Source organism: Nerophis ophidion, linkage group LG28 (assembly GCF_033978795.1).
Source record: "Nerophis ophidion isolate RoL-2023_Sa linkage group LG28, RoL_Noph_v1.0, whole genome shotgun sequence".
Lineage (NCBI taxonomy): Eukaryota > Metazoa > Chordata > Actinopteri > Syngnathiformes > Syngnathidae > Nerophis > Nerophis ophidion.
In genome coordinates this window covers 34,641,405-34,664,951 of record NC_084638.1, presented here as the reverse complement: position 1 = coordinate 34,664,951, position 23,547 = coordinate 34,641,405, and the positions used below count along the sequence as shown (strand labels likewise).

Sequence of the window (23,547 nt, the reverse complement as noted above, 5' to 3'; positions counted from 1 at the left end):
TGTTCCAAATAGAATCACTGATGTCAACGGCGACATTTGATGATTATTTGAAAAATTAAAAATCCTGCGGTATAGGCATCTTTGGCAGGAGGTGTCTTCTGCCAAGGCATTTACTCTCCTGAAAGAATAAATAAAGTAGTATCTAATCTAAATTTATTGATGTCTTGGACAATTTTTCAATCGGTGGAGAATTGTTGAAGTAATAACATGTTGAAATGACAAGTTGTAATACGGAATTTTGGGAAAACAGAGAATTTTTCCACTTCCTATGCAGAAGAAAGTTTCGACGGTGGAACAGTTAAAACGCGTTGAAAAATGTGGAAGGAGTAGTCGCCAGAAAAAGCTATAGCACAAGTATTGTGCGGCTGAATCAAGTTCGTTTTTGGGAATTTTTGCGTAAGGCCCCCCCCCTTACGACATTCTCGAGAATTTCTTTTTTCTAAAAATATGCATTTTCTGCCCTTTTTGGGTTTTATCGGCACTTCTGAAGAGGTTTTGAGACATTTCCTACAACTATAGCACAAGTATTGTGCGACGGAAGAAAGTTCGTTTTTGTGAATTTTTGCGTAAGGCCCCCCCCCCCTTACGACATTTTCGAGAAAAAAAGTTTTCCAAAAATATGCATTTTCTGCCCTTCTTGGATTTTGTCGGCACTTCTGAAGAGGTTTTGAGACATTTCCTACAACTATAGCACAAGTATTGTGCGGTTGAAGCAAGTTCGTTTTTGGGGATTTTTGCGTAAGGCCCCCCCCCCCCCTTACGACATTTTCGTGAAATAAAGTTTTCTAAAAATATGCATTTTCCGCCCTTTTTGGGTTTTGTCAGCACTTCTGAAGAGGTTTTGAAACATTTCCTACAACTATAGCACAAGTATTGTGCGGCTGAAGAAAGTTCGTTTTTGTGAATTTTTGCGTAAGGCCCCCCCCCCCCCCCCCCCCTTACGACATTTTCGAGAAAAAAAGTTTTCCAAAAATATGCATTTTCTGCCCTTTTTGGATTTTGTCGGCACTTCTGAAGAGGTTTTGAGACATTTCCTACAACTATAGCACAAGTATTGTGCGGCTGAAGAAAGTTCGAAGGTGGAATGGTTTAAATAGGTTAAAACTTCAAAATGTTGTATTGTTGTATCTTTATTTGTCATTATTTATTTATTTTATTTTTTATTAAACATTAAAAACTAGATGAGGCAATTCCTGAAGGAATTGCGTGTGATTGCTCCAATGCTGATGATGAACTGAAATCCCGAAATTATTTTAGCATTGTTTAACTCAAGCACACGATTCCTGAAGAGTCTGAAAATTTTGAAGTTGGAACAGTTGGAATCAGACGGAATAAGTGGAACTTTGAAGGATGTCCCATTGATTTCAATAGGAATTTCCCCAAAACTTAGTCCATGAGTACTGTGCCTATTAGCAACATTAGCAATGACCTGCTAGTCCTTATAGTTGTTCAACCAACCCTTTTAAGTTACGGTTTGGTAGTTAACATGGACTACGATTGAAACCGTGATTCAGGATGGTGTGTGGAAAATTTAAATTCCTGTGTCAAATGTCCAGACCACAAACAACAAGATTAAATAAATGTCTGTTGAAAAGTAATACTGAATTTGTCATTTGACTGGGGGCTCTGTTTGATTGATTTGTCAAAAAGTCTTTGACAGTAAAGAAGACTGCCTATGTCCAGTGTAGATTAAAGTCTTGACATTACCTGACCTGTGTGATTGTTAGTGATGGGTTGATGAGGCGTTGCACAGCCTTTTGACACATTTATAAACTGTATTGATCCTGTGTCACTAAATACTGACATCTGCTGGACATTAAAATTCCCTACAGGAAATCTATGGACCAACTCAACTGACACTGATTTTATGACCTAGTATATCCAATAATATAAACCAAGTCATTGAATTTCATTTAGGATTATTTCATAACAAAACTGTAGTAGTTAACATAAAAACTATAGTAGTTAATAACATAAAATTGTTGTAGTAAACATAGAAACGATAGTAATTAACATAAAAACGATAGTAGTTAACATAAAACTATAGTTAACATAAAAACTATAGGAGTTAACTTCAAATGTCTAGTAGTTAATAACAAAACTATAGTAGTTACCATAAAACTATATTATTTCACACAAAACTATAGTAGTTAACAAAAACTATCATAGTTAGCAAAACTAATAGTTAATAACAAAACTATAGTAAATAATAACATAGTGTCAAGCTATAGTAGATAATAACATAAAATGTATAATAGTTAACATAAAACTATAGTAGTTAAAAACAAAACTATACAATAGTAGTTGATATAAAAACGATAGTAGTTAACAAAAACGATAGTAGTTAAAATAAAAAAAATGTAATAGTTAACATAAAAACTATAGGAGTTAACTTAAAAAGTCTAGTAGTTAATAACAAAACTATAGTAGCAAACATAAAAACTATAGTAGTTAATATAAAATGCAAAATAGTTAACATAAAACTATAGTAGTTAAAAACAAAACTATACAATAGTAGTTGATATAAAAACGATAGTAGTTAACATAAAAACGATAGTAGTTAACATAAAAAATGTAATAGTTAACATAAAAACTATAGGAGTTAACTTAAAAAGTCTAGTAGTTAATAACAAACCTATAGTACTTAACATAAAAACTATAGTAGTTAATAACATAAAATTGTTGTAGTTAACATAAAAACGATAGTAATTAACACAAAAAACGATATTAGTTAACATAAAACTATAGTAAACATAAAAACTTGTAGGAGTTAACTCAAAAAGTCTTTTAGTTAATAACAAAACTATAGTAGTTAACATAAAACTATATTATTTCACATAAAACTATAGTAGTTGACAAAAACTATAGTAGTTAACATAAAAACAATAGTAGTTGAAAACAAAACTTTAGTAGTTAAAACTATAGCAGTTAACATAAAAACTATAACAATTAATACAACTAGAGTAGTTAATAACAAAACTGTAGTAGTTAACATAAAACTACAGTAGTTATTAACATAAAAACTATAGTAGTAAACATAAATCTATAGTAGTTAACATAAAAACTATAGTAGTTAATAACAAAAAAATATAGTAGTTAATAACAAAAAACTATAGTAGTTAATAACAAAAAACTATAGTAGTTAATAACATAAAAACTATAGTAGTTAATAACAAAAAACTATAGTAGTTAACATAAAAGCTATTGCAATTAATAACATAAAGCTATAGTAGTTAATAACCAGAGGTGGGTAGAGGAGCCAGAAATTGTACTCAAGTAAGAGTACTGTTACTTTACAGATGTATTACTCAAGTAGAAGTAAGGAGTAGTCACCCAAATATTTACTTGAGTAAATAAAAGTAAAAAGTATGTTGTGAAAAAACTACTCAAGTACTGAGTACCTGATGAGTAACCTGTTCCTTTAATGATGACGGCAACAAGTAATGCACAAAAACATCAAAATAGCAATAAGCAAATTCAGAGCCAGGAATATCTCTTAAGCAACTAAAACAATGATATATATTAAATAATAGTACATTAAAATAAGGCACAATAAATTAACATTGATTGAGACTTTTATTATTAGATAGCACAGTACAGTACATATTTTGTACAATTGAGCACTAAATGGTAACACCCCAATAAGTTTTTCAAGGTGTTTAAGTCGGGTCATGTGACCGCCTGGCTCTGTTTGATTGGTCCAAGGTCACCAGTGACTGCATGTGATTGGTGAAACGCTGGCATGTGTAGATTCTACTTGGAAAAACCAAAACAAACATTAACAGATCCATTCCAAAAAAGTAGCGAGTAGCGAGCTGAATGTAGATAAATGGATTGGAGTAAAAGTAGCCTTTCTTCTCTATAAATATACTCAAGTAAAAGTAAAAGTATGTTGGTAGAAGTACAATGGATCCCAAAAGTTACTCAAGTAGATGTAACGGAGTAAATGTAGCGCGTTACTACCCACCTCTGATTATATTAGACTACAATTATTTAACATCAGATATTCCACTCAGAAATATTTATGGAGGAACATTTTGTGTGTTTTCCCTTGAACAAAAAGTTGTTTTAATGACAAAAAATACAATCGAATGAAAATCTATAATTAACTAACTATAATTACATCTGAAGTTGATTTAGATGTGTGTATTTTATATATATATAAAATAGAATGGACTTTGTCATTTTATTTGCATATAAAGAGATGAAGGACTCCAACATAAGGTACAGTAGTGAGAACAAATATGGGCAGAAGAAGAGGTAATAAAGGAAGAACTAACAATTGAAATAAACAGACTACTATCCAATCAAAATAATGAGCAATCCTGTACAATATACAACATTTTATAGGAATACAAAATACTGTACAATACACAGAACAAGACAAGAGTACCCAAGTAATAAATAACAATCATTGTCGGACATATTGCACTGGAAAGGTAGTATTGTAGGATATTGGATAGGGCTGATTTATTATTATTATTATTATAAGTTAGAGTTCAACATGGTGACAGCTCTGGGAAAGAAGCTGTTTCTTCTGCCTCTGATGCACCTGCCCCATGGTAGCAGGTGGAAGCCATACATCCATATATATATACATACATATGTATATATGGATGCATATATGTATATACTGTATATGTATATGTATGTATATATATACACATGTATATATACACACATATATATATATATACATATACATACATACATACACACATATATATATATATATATATATATATGAAGATGATTTGTAGCTGGTTCACTAAAATGATTTGGGATTCAAATGAAATATTCCATTTTGAATATATTGGAGGAACATTTTGCATATTTTTGTGTGTTTCCTGTAAAATGAATTACTAATTAAATATTCCCCTCAAGGTGATATATATAATGCATATTTCTTCCATGAACAAAACATAAAAGGCATAAAACAAAAATATTAAAACCTTATATTGACGGAGCCAACGTTAGATAAGAATTTAAGCATTAAAAAAACACTTTAATGACTGAGACACCTTTGGGTCCTCGGGGCAAAACTTGAGGGAAGCCTTGAAGCTTACAAAAAAAAATAATAATAATAAATAAAAAACATTGGTTTTGAAAATGAAAAAGTTTGAGATGCTTTGATTTCTAAAAAGGTTTAGAGAGCCCTAGTTTAAGTTCCTGTTTCTATGAGCCAACATTTGACTTCCTGGCATAAACAACACATGACTACTGCTGTTATTAGCATCATTATTAATATTATTATCATGATCTATTTCATTCTTTTCTCCCTTCCTTGCACACAAACTGTAGCATCATGTGTGCACACTTCCTGCTCGCACTCTAAATGTTGTTTTACACTTAAGCAGACACCCGCCGGATCATTAGTCTGATTAGCAACAAATAAACTCACAGCCACAACAACCAATTGACTTGTGCTGCACACACACACGCACGCACACACACACGCACGCACGCACACACACACACACACACACACTAGCATCTCTGAAGAGAAAAGTTTGCAAGATTGATGAGAAAAATAATCATTTTCAGGTTGCAAATATTGACAATCCATAAACTTGCATAGGAGGAATGCATTTATCAATATAATATATATATATAATTTGTAATATTGTTTGATTAAGTTACTTTTGTTTTTTATGCATTTTGGGGAATTGATATATTTTAATATGATAAATAATTACATCTTGCATATTATTGGCATGTAAACAAAGATTTGTTAAAAAAAAAGAGAAAAGAAACCAATTGGGCAGATTTTGCCTCACATTTAGGATGATTGCATTTCATGTTGTGAGAAGACAATATCGTGACAAATTGTACACATTTGTCTAATTCCTTCTCCTGGGATAATAACAGTTCATTATCTGTATGCAGCAACACACACAAAAACACACAAACCATTACACAGCTTTCACATTATATGGAGAAAAAAAAAACACACAAAAAAAATTAAAGTACCAATGATTGTCACACACACACACGCACGCACACACACACACACACACACACACACACACACACACACACACACACACACACACACAGGAGGTGTGGCGAAATTATTATTAATTATTTTAAAAAATAATTATATAATGGAACCATTGAAATAAGCTTAGATTATATTAAATTAATCAAATAGTTAAATCAATCATAAATAATTATTTGAATCATTAAATCATTTGATTCACTAAATTAAATATTAGATCATTGAATCAATACTTAAATGAATCAATAAATAATCAAAGTATTCATTAAACAAGTATTTGAATCATAAATTAAATATTAATACTTAAATAATTAAATATTGATACTTAAATAATTAATATTAATAATATTTAATACTTACTTAAATCATTAAAATAAGTGATTAAATTGTGAAATTAAATTAAATACATAACGCATTAAAATAATCATTATTTGATCATTAAATTAAATGTAAAAATGTAATGTAATCATTACTTGAATCATTAAATGATTAATTATCCAAATCATAATAAATAAATGAAATCGTGAAATATGCTTCAATTTTTAATATAATCAAAGAGTTAAAGCATGTTTGAATCATTAAATAATTTGACTCATTAAATTAAATATGACATCATTGAATCAATACTTAATTTGATCAATAAATAATTAAATTAAACAATTTGAATCATTAAATTAAATATTACACCATTAAATCATTAAATAATTAATTAAATTGTGAAAATACATATCACATTAAATTAATCATTATTTGTATCATTAAATATTAAAACCATAATTTAATAATTACTTCAACCATTAAATAATTAAATCAATAATTTCTTAAATCATTACATAAATAAATCATTAAATTGTAATTCATAATTAAATAAATTAATGTTTCCTATGATACAATTTATTTAATAACAATAATTAATGACACATTTAACTCATTATTTAAATGTGTTCAGATTTATTCAACATTTAGATTATTTTGTCTCTTCTTTTGCAGTTTTTCAGCCATGAATATTATTCCTTTAAGACTAGTTGTCCTTCTTCTTGTCTCCGAGACATCTTTCATTGCATGTCACTCATTTAAACGGGTGTACTGTCGCTTTAAGACAAGTCACCTCTTTCACAGCCTTTACTTGCAGCACGCCGTCAAAAATAAAGTTCCAGAAACATGAAGACGCTCACACTGGATGGCCGCACGACACAAAATGATGACTTCTGTTTCAGGCCGCAGGTTTGATGCCTCAGCACATCCAAGGTCATGCCTCAGCATCTCTTAGATGTAATGATGGAATGTTTGCACTCACCTCAGGTATGACGTCACTTCTAGTCCTTCTTCTTGTTGGAAGTGCTGCCTCAAACATGTCCTCATCTTCTTCTTGTTGGAAGTGCTGCCTCAAACATGTCCTCATCTTCTTCTTCTTGTTGGAAGTGCTGCCTCAAACATGTCCTCATCTTCTTCTTGTTGGAAGTGCTGCCTCAAACATGTCCTCATCTTCTTCTTGTTGGAAGTGCTGCCTCAAACATGTCCTCATCTTCTTCTTCTTGTTGGAAGTGCTGCCTCAAACATGTCCTCATCTTCTTCTTGTTGGAAGTGCTGCCTCAAACATGTCCTCATCTTCTTCTTGTTGGAAGTGCTGCCTCAAACATGTCCTCATCTTCTTCTTGTTGGAAGTGCTGCCTCAAACATGTCCTCATCTTCTTCTTGTTGGAAGTGCTGCCTCAAACATGTCCTCATCTTCTTCTTGTTGGAAGTGCTGCCTCAAACATGTCCTCATCTTCTTCTTGTTGGAAGTGCTGCCTCAAACATGTCCTCATCTTCTTCTTGTTGGAAGTGCTGCCTCAAACATGTCCTCATCTTCTTCTTGTTGGAAGTGCTGCCTCAAACATGTCCTCATCTTCTTCTTGTTGGAAGTGCTGCCTCAAACATGTCCTCTTCTTCTTCTTGTTGGAAGTGCTGCCTCAAACATGTCCTCATCTTCTTCTTCTTGTTGGAAGTGCTGCCTCAAACATGTCCTCATCTTCTTCTTCTTGTTGGAAGTGCTGCCTCAAACATGTCCTCATCTTCTTCTTCTTGTTGGAAGTGCTGCCTCAAACATGTCCTCATCTTCTTCTTGTTGGAAGTGCTGCCTCAAACATGTCCTCATCTTCTTCTTGTTGGAAGTGCTGCCTCAAACATGTCCTCATCTTCTTCTTGTTGGAAGTGCTGCCTCAAACATGTCCTCATCTTCTTCTTCTTGTTGGAAGTGCTGCCTCAAACATGTCCTCATCTTCTTCTTGTTGGAAGTGCTGCCTCAAACATGTCCTCATCTTCTTCTTCTTGTTGGAAGTGCTGCCTCAAACATGTCCTCATCTTCTTCTTGTTGGAAGTGCTGCCTCAAACATGTCCTCATCTTCTTCTTCTTGTTGGAAGTGCTGCCTCAAACATGTCCTCATCTTCTTCTTGTTGGAAGTGCTGCCTCAAACATGTCCTCATCTTCTTCTTCTTGTTGGAAGTGCTGCCTCAAACATGTCCTCATCTTCTTCTTGTTGGAAGTGCTGCCTCAAACATGTCCTCATCTTCTTCTTCTTGTTGGAAGTGCTGCCTCAAACATGTCCTCATCTTCTTCTTGTTGGAAGTGCTGCCTCAAACATGTCCTCATCTTCTTCTTCTTGTTGGAAGTGCTGCCTCAAACATGTCCTCATCTTCTTCTTCTTGTTGGAAGTGCTGCCTCAAACATGTCCTCATCTTCTTCTTGTTGGAAGTGCTGCCTTAAAAAAAGTCCTCATCTTGTCATGCAGGTGGAACACAAACACTTCTTAAACGCCACCAAATATTTACTTCTCTTTCTCCTCAATAAATCCACATTATTCTTCCCTTCTTTCCTTCTTTTCCAGGGGGATGGAGCTTTTTTTCCCTTGTAAAACAAACACAAAAGCAAACACATGAACTCCCAGCTAATACCTGTAATCCCCCACACCTGTGCGTGTGTGACCAACACTACACTGCCCCCTGTGGACACATGATGTAATGACATCAACACACACACAATCATCTGCATTTTTTTGTACTCAATCAACAAAGAATTATATATTCAGTGTAAAAAAATGCAATGTATAAAAATTCAGTGTAAAAAAATTCAGTACAAAAAATTGGTGTAAAAAAATTCAGTGTATTAAAATTCAGAGTATAAAAATGTAGCGTCAAAAAAATTCAGTGTAAAAATATTCAACATAAAAAAAATCAGTGCAAAAAATTCAGCGTAAAACAATTCAGTGGTAAAAATTTCAGTGCACAAAAATTCAGTGTGTAAAAAATCAGGGTAAAAAAAATGCAATGTAAAAAAAAAGTATTTGTAAAGAAATTCAGTGTATAAATATTTGATGTAAAAAATATCAGTATATAAAAATTTAGTGTATGATTTCTGCGTAAAGAAAATTAGGTGTGAAAAATTTCAGCATAAAAAATGTTTTGTCTATAAATATTCATAGTAAAAATTTCAGCGTATAAAATTTTGGTGTATAAAAATTCAGCGTAAAAAAAATCAGTGTAAAAAAATAAATGTGAAAAAAATTCAGTGCAAAAAAAAATTCTGTGTGTAAAAATTGACTGTAAATAATTTCAGTGCATAAAAATTCAGTGAAAAAATGTCAGCGTATAAAAGTGTTGTGTTATAAAAATTCAGGGTGTAAAAATTCAGCATAAAAAAAATTCAGTGTAAAAAAATTCAGCTTGATAAAAATTTAGTGTAAAAAATTTTTGTGAATAAAAAGTCAGTGTGTAAAAATTCAGTGTAAAAAAATGCAATGTATAAAAATTAAGTGTAAAAAAAGTATTTGTAAATAAATTCAGTGTATAAATATTTAATGTAAAAAAAATCAGTATATAAAAATTTAGTGTATGATTTCAGCGTAAAGAAAATTACGTGTGAAAAATTTCAGCGTAAAAAATTCTGTGTATAAAAATTTTGTGTATAAAAATTCAGCGTAAAAAAAATCAGTGTGAAAAAACGAATGTGAAAAAAATTCAGTGCAAAAAAAATTCTGTGTAGAAATTGAGTGTAAAAAATTTCAGTGCATAAAAATTCAGTGAAAACAATTTCGGCGTATAAAAGTGTTGTGTATAAAGATTTAGGGTATAAAAATTCAGCATAAAAAAAATTCTGTGTAAAAAAATTCAGCTTGAAAAAAATTCAGTGTAAAAAATTTCAGTGCATAAAAATGATGTCAACGGCAACATTTGATGATCATTTGAAAAATTAAAAATCCTGCGGTATAGGCATCTTTGGCAGGAGGTGTCTTCTGCCAAGGCATTTACTCTCCTGAAGGAATAAATAAAGTAGTATCTAATCTAAATTTATTGATGTCTTGGACAATTTTTCAATCGGTGGAGAATTGTTGAAGTAATAACATGTTGAAATGACAAATGGTAATACGGAATTTCGGGAAAACAGAGAATTCTTCAACTTCCTATGCAGAAGAAAGCTTTGACGGTGGAACAGTTAAAACGCGTTGAAAAATGTGGAAGGTGTAGTCGCCAGAAAAAGGGTGGAAATAGGGCTTCGGAAAAGCAGGAATTCTGGAAAATCCTCAACTTTTTTTGACAAGGAAAAGGGGAAGTTTGAATTTCCAGAATGGTGCAATGAGTCGAAGGTGGAATGGTTTGAATAGGTTAAAACTTCGAAATGTTGTATTGTTGTATCTTTTTTTGTCGTTATTTAGTTTTTTATTAAACATTAAAAACTAGATGAGGCAATTCCTGAAGGAATTGCGTGTGATTGCTCCAATGCTGATGATGAACTGAAATCTCGGAATTATTTTAGCATTGTTGAAATCAAGCACACGACTCCTGAAGTTGGAACAGTTGGAATCAGATGGAATAAGTGGAACTTTCAAGGATGTCCCATTGATTTCATTAGGTATTTTCCCCAAAACTTAGTCCATAGGTACTGTGCCTATTAGCAACATTAGCAACGACCTGCTAGTCCTTATAGTTGTTCAACCAACCCTTTTAAGTTACGGTTTGGTAGTTAACATGGACTACGATTGAAACCGTGATTCAGGATGGTGTGTGGAAAATTTAAATTCCTGTGTCAAATGTCCAGACCACAAACAACAAGATTAAATAAATGTCTGTTGAAAAGTAATACTGAATTTGTCATTTGACTGGGGGCTCTGTTTGATTGATTTGTCAAAAAGTCTTTGACAGTAAAGAAGACTGCCTATGTCCAGTGTAGATTAAAGTCTTGACATTACCTGACCTGTGTGATTGTTAGTGATGGGTTGATGAGGCGTTGCACAGCCTTTTGACACATTTATAAACTGTATTGATCCTGTGTCACTAAATACTGACATCTGCTGGACATTAAAATTCCCTACAGGAAATCTATGGACCAACTCAACTGACACTGATTTTATGACCGAGTATATCCAATAATATAAACCAAGTCATTGAATTTCATCTAGGATTATTTCATATCTTGATTTAAATAATAATAATTTTTTTTAAATACTTTTTAGATACAGTCAATAAATAATGTGAACATGTATCATAACATGGAAATCTAAGAGAACGTGTTGTGAATGAGGATAGTTGTGGACTGGGAATTCTTTTTTTTTTTTACACATGCGCTCTGATTACGCACTATTGATTGATTGATTGAAACTTTTATTAGTAGATTGCACAGTTCAGTACATATTCTGTACAATTGACCACTAAATGGTAACACCCGAATAAGTTTTTCAACTTAAGTCGGGGTCGGATTCCACGTTAATCAATTCATGGTAAAAACGTAATGAGTGATCCATCGAGCTGGATTTGAACCAGTGCCCTAAAGAACTCAGCATAAGCTAATACAGCTTTCCACTTTATCAACTGAGCTATCGAAAGGATTAGCTGTTACTGCACACTGACACAGTGTTTGGTTCATTGAGCTCGACGCAGATGTCGATGCATCAGTGTTGTCGGGTCTCCCACTAATTATCATTCAGAATAACCAGGAATTGAGATATTGCACAGGAAGCCCATGCATACTGTGCCCTCTGGGCAACAGTAGCAATGAAATGCCCAGTCACCTGGGAATCAGGCCGCATAGTCGTTATACCTGCTCAACCAACCTTTTTAAGTTACGGTTGGGTAGTTAACATGGGCGTCTATTGCATCGAACCTTGATAGCTGTTCAGCAAACCATTTTAAGTTACAGTTTTAACAAGTACCAATTGTTGAAACCGTGAGTCAGGATGGTGTGTGGAAAAGCTAAATGCCCGTGTCAGTCTCCTTGATAATAAAATTGTGAAAGCAAACTTTTTGATGAATGCTCTATTAAAATGTGACATTTGATATTGGTTTTACCACCAACCGGTGATTTTAATATGCTGCCCAGACAGTGAAGTAGACCGTCAATGTTCTATTGATAGCAAAACCCTTGGACTCTGAAAGTTGCAACATGTTGAAAACTGTGAAAAGAGTAGTCGCTGCAAAGAAGGTTTTGTAGAAGCAAGAATTTTGGAAAATCCTGGACTTTCCAAAATGTTGTAATAGGTTAAAAAATGTGGAAACATTGTATTGTTGTATCTTTATTTGTAGTTATTTTCCTTTTTTATTAAACATTTAAAAGTAAATGAGGCCATTCCTGAAGGAATTGTGTACGAATGCTCCAATGCTGGGAGACTGACACAGGCATTTTGCTTTTACACACACCATTCTGACCCACGGTTTCAACACTTGGTACTTCTTAAAACCGTAACTTAAAAGGGTTGGCTAGACAGCTACCAAGGTACGAGGCAATTGACGCCCATGTTAACTACTCAACCGTAACTTAAAAAGGTTGGTTGAACAGCTATAAGGACTACGCAGCCAGTCTGCGGCCGGGCAGACCTTCGCTGCTGTTGCCCGGAGGGCACAGCATGCATGGGCTGCCCGGCGGCCCTTCGCTGCTGTTGCCCGGGCTCCTTGTGTTTTCTTTCTACTTACTAAATATATCATTTCTGTTCCAAATAGAATCACTGATGTCAACGGCGACATTTGATGATTATTTGAAAAATTAAAAATCCTGCGGTATAGGCATCTTTGGCAGGAGGTGTCTTCTGCCAAGGCATTTACTCTCCTGAAGGAATAAATAAAGTAGTATCTAATCTAAATTTATTGATGTCTTGGACAATTTTTCAATCGGTGGAGAATTATTGAAGTAATAACATGTTGAAATGACAAGTTGTAATACGGAATTTTGGGAAAACAGAGAATTTTTCCACTTCCTATGCAGAAGAAAGTTTCGACGGTGGAACAGTTAAAACGCGTTTAAAAATGTGGAAGGAGTAGTCGCCAGAAAAAGCTATAGCACAAGTATTGTGCGGCTGAATCAAGTTCGTTTTGGGGAATTTTTGCGTAAGGCCCCCCCCCTTACGACATTCTCGAGAATTTCTTTTTTCCAAAATTATGCATTTTCTGCCCTTTTTGGGTTTTATCGGCACTTCTGAAGAGGTTTTGAGACATTTCCTACAACTATAGCACAAGTATTGTGCGACGGAAGAAAGTTTGTTTTTGTGAATTTTTGCGTAAGGCCCCCCCCCCCTTACGACATTTTCGAGAAAAAAAGTTTTCCAAAAATATGCATTTTCTGCCCTTCTTGGATTTTGTCGGCACTTCTGAAGAGGTTTTGAGACATTTCCTACAACTATAGCACAAGTATTGTGCGGCTGAAGAAAGTTCGAAGGTGGAATGGTTTGAATAGGTTAAAACTTCGAAATGTTGTATTGTTGTTTCTTTTTTTGTCGTTATTTTATTTTTTATTAAACATTAAAAACTAGATGAGGCAATTCCTGAAGGAATTGCGTGTGATTGCTCCAATGCTGATGATGAACTGAAATCTCAGAATTATTTTAGCATTGTTGAAATCAAGTGCACAATTCCTGAAGAGTCTGAAAATTTTGAAGTTGGAACAGTTGGAATCAGACGGAATAAGTGGAACTTTGAAGGATGTCCCATTGATTTCAATAGGAATTTCCCCAAAACTTAGTCCATGAGTACTGTGCCTATTAGCAACATTTGCAATGACCTGCTAGTCCTTATAGTTGTTCAACCAACCCTTTTAAGTTACGGTTTGGTAGTTAACATGGACTACGATTGAAACCGTGATTCAGGATGGTGTGTGGAAAAGTTAAATTCCTGTGTCAAATGTCCAGACCACAAACAACAAGATTAAATAAATGTCTGTTGAAAAGTAATACTGAATTTGTCATTTGACTGGGGGCTCTGTTTGATTGATTTGTCAAAAAGTCTTTGACAGTAAAGAAGACTGCCTATGTCCAGTGTAGATTAAAGTCTTGACATTACCTGACCTGTGTGATTGTTAGTGATGGGTTGATGAGGCGTTGCACAGCCTTTTGACACATTTATAAACTGTATTGATCCTGTGTCACTAAATACTGACATCTGCTGGACATTAAAATTCCCTACAGGAAATCTATGGACCAACTCAACTGACACTGATTTTATGACCTAGTATATCCAATAATATAAACCAAGTCATTGAATTTCATCTAGGATTATTTCATATCTTCATTTAAATAATAATAATTTTTTTAAAATACTTTTTAGATACAGTCAATAAATAATGTGAACATGTATCATAACATGGAAATCTAAGAGAACGTGTTGTGAATGAGGATAGTTGTGGACTGGGAATGTTTTTTTTTTTTTTTGTTTTTTTTTTTTTACACATGTGCTCTGAATACGCACTATTGATTGATTGATTGAAACTTTTATTAGTAGATTGCACAGTTCAGTACATATTCTGTACAATTGACCACTAAATGGTAACACCCGAATAGGTTTTTCAACTTAAGTCGGGGTCGGATTCCATCCATCCATCATCATCCATCATCTTCCGCTTATCCGAGGTCGGGTCGCGGGGGCAACAGCCTAAGCAGGGAAACCCAGACTTCCCTCTCCCCAGCCACTTCGTCTAGCTCTTCCTGGGGGATCCCGAGGCGTTCCCAGGCCAGCCGGGAGACATAGTCTTCCCAACGTGTCCTGGGTCTTCCCCGTGGCCTCCTACCGGTTGGACGTGCCCTAAACACCTCCCTAGGGAGGCGTTCGGGTGGCATCCTGACCAGATGCCCGAACCACCTCATCTGGCTCCTCTCGATGTGGAGGAGCAGCGGCTTTACTTTGAGTTCCTCCCGGATGGCAGAGCTTCTCACCCTATCTCTAAGGGAGAGACCCGCCACACGGCGGAGGAAACTCATTTCGGCCGCTTGTACCCGTGATCTTATCCTTTCGGTCATGACCCAAAGCTCATGACCATAGGTGAGGATGGGATTCCACGTTAATCAATTCATGGTAAAAACGTAATGAGTGATCCATCGAGCTGGATTTGAACCAGTGCCCTAAAGAACTCAGCATAAGCTAATACAGCTTTCCACTTTATCAACTGAGCTATCGAAAGGATTAGCTGTTACTGCACACTGACACAGTGTTTGGTTCATTGAGCTCGACGCAGATGTCGATGCATCAGTGTTGTCGAGTCTCCCACTAATTATCATTCAGAATAACCAGGAATTGAGATATTGCACAGGCAGCCCATGCATACTGTGCCCTCTGGGCAACAGTAGCAATGAAATGCCCAGTCACCTGGGAGTCTGGCCGCATAGTCGTTATACCTGCTCAACCAACCTTTTTAAGTTACGGTTGGGTAGTTAACATGGGCGCCTATTGCATCGAACCTTGATAGCTGTTCAGCAAACCATTTTAAGTTACAGTTTTAACAAGTACCAATCGTTGAAACCGTGAGTCAGGATGGTGTGTGGAAAAGCTAAATGCCCTTGTCAGTCTCCCTGATAGTAAAATTGTGAAAGCAAACTTTTTGACAAATGCTCTATTAAAATGTGACATTCGATATTGGTTTTACCATCTACTGGTGATTTTGATGTGCTGCCCAAACAGTGAAGTAGACCGTCAATGTTTGATTATTAGCAAAACCTCAGACTCTGAAAGTTGTAACATGTTGAAAACTGTGAAAAGAGTAATCGCTGCAAAGAAGACTTTGTAGAAGCAAGAATTTTGGAAAATCCTGGACTTTCCAAAATGGTGTAATAGGTTAAAAAATGTGGAACCATTGTATTGTTGTATCTTTATTTATAGTTATTTTCCTTTTTAATTAAACATTTAAAAGTAAATGAGGCCATTCCTGAAGGAATTGTATACGAACGCTCCAATGCTGGGAGACTGACACAGGCATTTTGCTTTTACACACACCATTCTGACCCACGGTTTCAACACTTGGTACTACTTAAAACCGTGACTTAAAAGGGTTGGCTAAACAGCTACTAAGGTACGAGGCAATTGGCACCCATGTTAACTACCCAACCGTTACTTAAAAAGGTTGGTAGAACAGCTATAAGGACTACGCAGCCAGTCGGCGGCCGGGCAGCCCTTCGCTGCTGTTGCCCGGAGGGCACAGCATGCATGGGCGGCCGGGCAGCCCTTCGCTGCTGTTGCCCGGAGGGCACAGCATGCATGGGCTGCCCGGCGGCCGGGCAGCCCTTCGCTGCTGTTGCCCGGAGGGCTGCCCGGCGGCCGGGCAGCCCTTCGCTGCTGTTGCCCGGAGGGCACAGCATGCATGGGCTGCCCGGCGGCCGGGCAGCCCTTCGCTGCTGTTGCCCGGAGGGCACAGCATGCATGGGCTGCCCGGCGGCCGGGCAGCCCTTCGCTGCTGTTGCCCGGAGGGCACAGCATGCATGGGCTGCCCGGCGGCCGGGCAGCCCTTCGCTGCTGTTGCCCGGAGGGCACAGCATGCATGGGCTGCCCGGCGGCCGGGCAGCCCTTCGCTGCTGTTGCCCGGAGGGCACAGCATGCATGGGCTGCCCGGCGGCCGGGCAGCCCTTCGCTGCTGTTGCCCGGAGGGCACAGCATGCATGGGCTGCCCGGCGGCCGGGCAGCCCTTCGCTGCTGTTGCCCGGAGGGCACAGCATGCATGGGCTGCCCGGCGGCCGGGCAGCCCTTCGCTGCTGTTGCCCGGAGGGCACAGCATGCATGGGCTGCCCGGCGGCCGGGCAGCCCTTCGCTGCTGTTGCCCGGAGGGCACAGCATGCATGGGCTGCCCGGCGGCCGGGCAGCCCTTCGCTGCTGTTGCCCGGGCTCCTTGTGTTTTCTTTCTACTTACTAAATATATAATTTCTGTTCCAAACAGCATCACTGATGTCAACGGCAACATTTGATGATCATTTGAACAATTAAAAATCCTGCGGTATAGGCATCTTTGGCAGGAGGTGTCTTCTGCCAAGGCATTTACTCTCCTGAAGGAATAAATAAAGTAGTATCTAATCTAAATTTATTGATGTCTTGGACAATTTTTCAATCGGTGGAGAATTGTTGAAGTAATAACATGTTGAAATGACAAATGGTAATACGGAATTAAAGGAAAACAGACAATTTTTCCACTTCCTATGCAGAAGAAAGCTTTGACGGTGGAACAGTTAAAACGCGTTGAAAAATGTGGAAGGTGTAGTCGCCAGAAAAAGGGTGGAAATAGGGCTTCGGAAAAGCAGGAATTCTGGAAAATCCTCAACTTTTTTTGACAAGGAAAAGGGGAAGTTTGAATTTCCAGAATGGTGCAATGAGTCGAAGGTGGAATGGTTTGAATAGGTTAAAACTTCGAAATGTTGTAATGCTGTATCTTTTTTTGTCGTTATTTTATTTGTTATTTTTTATTAAACATTAAAAACTAGATGAGGCAATTCCTGAAGGAATTGCGTGTGATTGCTCCAATGCTGATGATGAACCGAAATCCTGAAATTCTTTTAGCATTGTTGAAATCAAGCACACGATTCCTGAAGAGTCTGAAAATTTTGAAGTTGGAACAGTTGGAGTCAGATGGAATAAGTGGAACTTTGAAGAATGTCCCATTGATTTCAATAGGAATTTCCCCAAAACTTAGTCCATGAGTACTGTGCCTATTAGCAACATTGGCAATGACCTGCTAGTCCTTATAGTTGTTCAACCAACCCTTTTAAGTTACGGTTTGGTAGTTAACATGGACTACGATTGAAACCGTGATTCAGGATGGTGTGTGGAAAATTTAAATTCCTGTGTCAAATGTCCAGACCACAAACAACAAGATTAAATAAATGTCTGTTGAAAAGTAATACTGAATTTGTCATTTGACTGGGGGCTCTGTTTGATTGATTTGTCAAAAAGTCTTTGACAGTAAAGAAGACTGCCTATGTCCAGTGTAGATTAAAGTCTTGACATTACCTGACCTGTGTGATTGTTAGTGATGGGTTGATGAGGCGTTGCACAGCCTTTTGACACATTTATAAACTGTATTGATCCTGTGTCACTAAATACTGACATCTGCTGGACATTAAAATTCCCTACAGGAAAGGGCAGGGCAGGGCAGCTGTTGCCCGGTCTCCTTCTTTATTCGCTCTACTTACTAAATATATAATTTCTGGTCCGAATAGCATCACTGATGTCAACGGCGACATTTGATGATTATTTGAAAAATAAGAAATCCTGCGGTATAGGCATCTTTGGCAGTCTGCTCTTTGTAGTTTTACATTTAATCAGGAGGTGTCTTCTGCCAAGGCATTTACTCTCCTGAAGGAATAAAGAAAGTAGTATCTAATCTAAATTTATTGATGTCTTGGACAATTTCTCAATCGGTGGAGAATTGTTGAAGTAATAACATGTTGAAATGACAAATGGTAATACGGAATTTCGGGAAAACAGAGAATTTTTCCACTTCTTATGCAGAAGAAAGCTTCGACGGTGGTGTTTTTCGGTCAGACGCTGGCAGCGGTGGCGCAGCCGCTCATCATCTTCACGCCCACCAAGATGGCGGCGTTGTGGTTCCCCGATCACCAGCGAGCCACGGCCAACATGATGGCCTCCATGGGTGAGTGAGAAATGTGGAAGTGTTTCCCCCACAGGACTGCAATCTACACTATATTGCCAAAAGTATTTGGCCAGCCATCCAAATGATGAGAATCAGGTGTCCTAATCACTTGGCCCGGCCGCAGGTGTATAGAATCAAGCACTTAGGCATGGAGACTGTTTTTACAAACATTTGTGAAAGAATGGGCCGCTCTCAGTGATTTCCAGCGTGGAACTGTCATTGGACGCCACCTTTGCAACAAATCCAGTGGCGAAATTTCCTCGCTCCTAAATATTCCAAAGTCAACTGTCGGCTTTATTATAAGAAAATGGAAGAGTTTGGGAACAACATCAACTCAGCCACCAATTAGTAGACCATGTAAACTGACAGAGAGGGGTCAGCGGAGAAATGACGGTGTGGTGTTGGTTTTCAGGAGTTGGGCTTGGCCCCTTAGTTCCAGTGAAAGGAACTTTGAATACTCCAGGATACCAAAACCTTTTGGACAATTCCACGCTCCTAACATGATTGTGCACCACTGCACAAAGCAAGGGCCATAAAGGCATGGATGACAGAGTCTGATGCAGCTGAACTTGACTGGCCTGCACAGAGTCCTGACCTGAACCCAATAGAACACCTTTGGGATGAATTAGAATGGAGACTGAGAGCCAGGCCTTCTCCACCAACATCAGTGTGTGACCTCCCCAATGCGCTTTTGGAAGAATGGTGGAAAATTCCTATAAAGACACTCGGCAACCTTGTGGACAGCCTTCCCAGAAAAGTTGAAGCTGTAATAGCTGCAAAAGGTGGACCCACATCATATTGAACGCTATGGGTTAGGAATGATATGGCCCTTCAAGTTCATATGTGAGTCAAGGCAGGTGGCCAGATACTTTTGGCAATATAGTGTATTTGTTGGCGGCGGTGGTTTGCCTTGGAATAATCCACTATTTTGCATAAATGGCTGTAAAAAAACATGAAATGCAAAACATTCATGTTTAGAATGAGTGTTGTCACAGTTCCACAATTAACGAATGTACTTTTAAATTCACTATAAATTTACAAGAATATTGGTCAATATTATTACATATATAAAAAATTAATTCATTATTGAATTCACTACTTCTATTGAAAACTGCTTCAAACTGTCAAGTATTTAAAGAGGTCCTATTATTTGAGAACCACTGGACCAGGATGGCGCAAGCGGGGATCGAACCTGGAACCCTCAAGTTGCTGGCACGGCCGCTCTACCAACCAAGCTGTACCGCCCTTTAAAATGGTAATACTAACTGTGGGGTGTTTTACCGCGGTTATCATTAATACCATTCATGATTACATCCCTAGAGTGATTTTAGATGTGGGAGGGGCCCACAGATGCATTCATGGTCTACAAAAGTCTTTCCAATGGATGAGTCACTTTTTGGAAAAAGAGGTCTGATTACGCAATATAGCAAGAAAGTGGTTACGTTGGCAACACTGATCCCTTCCTGCTACATGGTCTTATGCTCTGGCAGACCAAGTGAGTTACAAGGTGTCTATGAGCAATTTTATGGGAGACACTTGACATGGAGGTGATCATCTTTAGCCCGCTGTTCCTCCACAGCCAACCCGCTGGGCATCCTCATCGCCAACATGGCGTCTCCAAAGATCGCTCGCACGGCACAACTCCCACTTTTGGTGAGTTATATAGAATTACTGAATAGCTGATTAAAGGATCTCAAGGTAAAAATAAATGTTCACCTGTCATCCTTCAGATGTTGGTCTATGCCGTTGTTGCCTGCGTCAGCTGTTTCCTCGTCACCATGGGCATGCGGTGCAGTGCCCCCCCCCCGACGCCGCCATCGGCCAGCGCAGAACATTCCACCTCGGAACCCTTCAGACATGGCTTCAAACTGGTAGGAAACATCCTGCACTGCAAAAAGTCAGTGTTCAAAAACGAGAAAAAAACAAACTAAAATTAGGGGTATTTAGCAATATTATCTGCCAATAAAAGAAGAAGGTTTATCTTGTCAAGACTTTCCAAAACAGGTCAAATTATCAAACCTCTATGGACCAAAAAATACCTTAAAATAAGTATATTCTCACTAATAACAAGTGCACTTTTCTTGGTAGGAAAAAAGAGACCTTTTTCCTCAATATGTTGAAGAGTATTCTTACATGAAGTAAACGCTAAGGCCATTATCTTGACGTAACGATATGCGTTCGGCATCATGATTTTTTTTTTCATGCTTGAAGTAAGACATTTTTTACTTTAAAAAAGCAGTTTTCTACTTGTGCTGATGACACAGATTTGCAACAGTTGATATTCTAGTTTCAAGCATGTTTTACTCAATATAGGTCATAAGAGTGTGGTACGCCAGCTGCACCGAAGCAGACAAACAGGCGATTCAGAGGGTCATAAAGTCTCCACAAAAAATCATCGGCTGCCCCCTGCCCTCCTTGAAGGATTGACATAACTCCCGGTACCTCAACAAAGCAAAAAGCATCACCAAGGACAGCACACACCCCGGCTTCCACCTGTTCCACCTGCTACCATCGGGCAGGCGCTTCAGGTGCATCAGAGCCAGAACAAACAGACTCAGAGACAGCTTCTTTCCCAGAGCTGTCACCATGTTGAACTCTAACTTAATAATAATAATAATAATAATAATAATAATAATAATAATAATAATTCACCCCTATACAATATCCTACCCTAATACCCTACTGTGCAATACTACCCATCCATCCATTTTCTACCGCTTATTCCCTTCAAGTGCAATACGTCCGACACTGATTATTATTTATTACTTTGGTACTCTTGTCTTGTTCTGTATATTGTACAGTATTTTGTATTTCTATAGTGTTTTGTATATTGTACAGGATTGCTTCTTATTTTTATTGGATTGTAGTCTGTTTATTTCAATTGATAGTTTTTCCTTTATTACCTCTCGTGCCCATATTTGTTTCCACTACCGCACCTTAAGTTGGAGTCCTTAATCTCGTTCTATGCAAATATAATGACAATAAAGTCCATTCTATTGTATTTTATTCTATTCTATAACATCTCAGCAACAAGCTGTAATATCTTACTGAGATCATTTAGGAGCAAAACCCTTAAAACAAGTGAAACACTAACATCAAATCTGCTTAGTGAGAAGAATGATCTTATCAGACAGAAAAGAAGCAAATATCACCCTTATTTGAAACATTTCATCTTACTTTTTTTTTTGTGCAAATATATTTGATTTGATTTTACAGTTAAAATGACAAACAGTCACATCCACTCATACACACACACATACACACTTGAGGAGAGAGGTGCACATGAACTTTAACAACTCAAGGTTTACAGTACAGACATTATTAGAAAATATACCCAAATATTGTATATATATATATATACACATACACACACACATATATATATACATATATCCATCCATCCTGCTGCGGCTCACGATCAGCAGGCTATCCAGATCACAGCAAAATGGATGAACATACCTCGGCATCAAGGATCCTCAGCAAGTGTTCACAAGATCACCTCCCGAGGGCCTGTCCACCGTACACACTTAGAGGGGAAAAAAAGGAAAAGTTACAGGGCTTGATCAATACAAAAAAAACTGAACAAAAAAGCAAGTAAACCATGACAAAACCATATCAGAAGTGACACAAGAAAAACAAGTGTAGTGTTGAATCAGTACAAAAGATAATAACAATAAAGATAAAAAAGGAATACAACTACAATAAGATGGCAGTTTAGTTTTTCTTGAAATGTCTATAAGTTATGCTTCAATATATGTCAGTAAAGGTTTCCAGGTTAATTCCCATTTGTTCATATTTGTAGAGTTTATAAATCTTATTTTTTCAAGAGTCATTACATTCACAAGTTCATTTAAGCAGTTCCTGAAGTTGGGTGCAGATAGACTATTCCAGTCTCTGAGAATGAGTCTTTTGGCCAAAAGCGTCCCAAGCAGCAACACACTTCTAATATGTTTTGGAAGCTTTTGTGTTTCTGAAGACCACCCAAATAAGATCATATCCCTATCAGGGACAATTTGTCTCTGATATACCCCCGAGTAAAAAAAGAAAATGCTGGACCAAAATGATTGAATAATTGGACATCCCCAAAAGGAGTGAGACAATGATCCTTCAGCAGATTTACATTTATCACAAAGTGGAGATGTATCAGGATAAAATGTGTGTAATCAAACTTTCGAATAGTAAAAAGGATGAATCACTTTCAACTGTATGAGCCTATGTCTGCTGTTAATTGAGCACTTGTGAATTTGAGAGAGTGTCTGTTCCCATTGCTGATTGGGTATTGTTGTTCTTAGTTCCTGTTCCCATGCTCTTTGAACACTGTCTGCTGATGTCATGGACATAATGAAGCAGCTGACACATTTAGCCATAGACTTTTTACTTGTGGGTGGTAAATGTAATACTTCTAAAAGAGGATGTTTTTCATTTACCAGCTGAGACTTTGAAATGTTTTCTTTGATAAATGTTTTTACCTGCAAATAGCAAAACCAACTGAATTGGGACAAATTAAATTTGATTCGCAATTGCTCAAATGACTCAAGACTGTCCTCGACATAAATGTCTTTGATGCATTTAATTCCATTTGAGTACCAGTCAAAAAATGTTGTATCTGTTATAAATGCATGATTGTGATATATTGGTGAATACATAGTCACATTGGAAATATTCAATTGTTTTTTAATTTGAG

At 37.0% G+C, this 23,547-nt stretch overlaps 1 long non-coding RNA gene across 2 annotated transcripts in view; it reads right to left on the bottom strand.

The window, feature by feature from the left end:
- The window catches only part of LOC133545162 (uncharacterized), a 31,036-nt gene that overhangs the window by 2,784 nt on the left and 4,705 nt on the right, over positions 1-23,547 (bottom strand). For both annotated transcript variants that reach the window (XR_009804740.1, XR_009804741.1), the window contains exons 2-4: positions 22,323-22,389; positions 20,580-20,751; positions 7,296-8,885 (exon numbers count right to left, since the gene is read on the bottom strand). This is a non-coding gene — a long non-coding RNA (uncharacterized LOC133545162). The remainder of the gene's footprint in view (positions 1-7,295; positions 8,886-20,579; positions 20,752-22,322; positions 22,390-23,547) is intronic.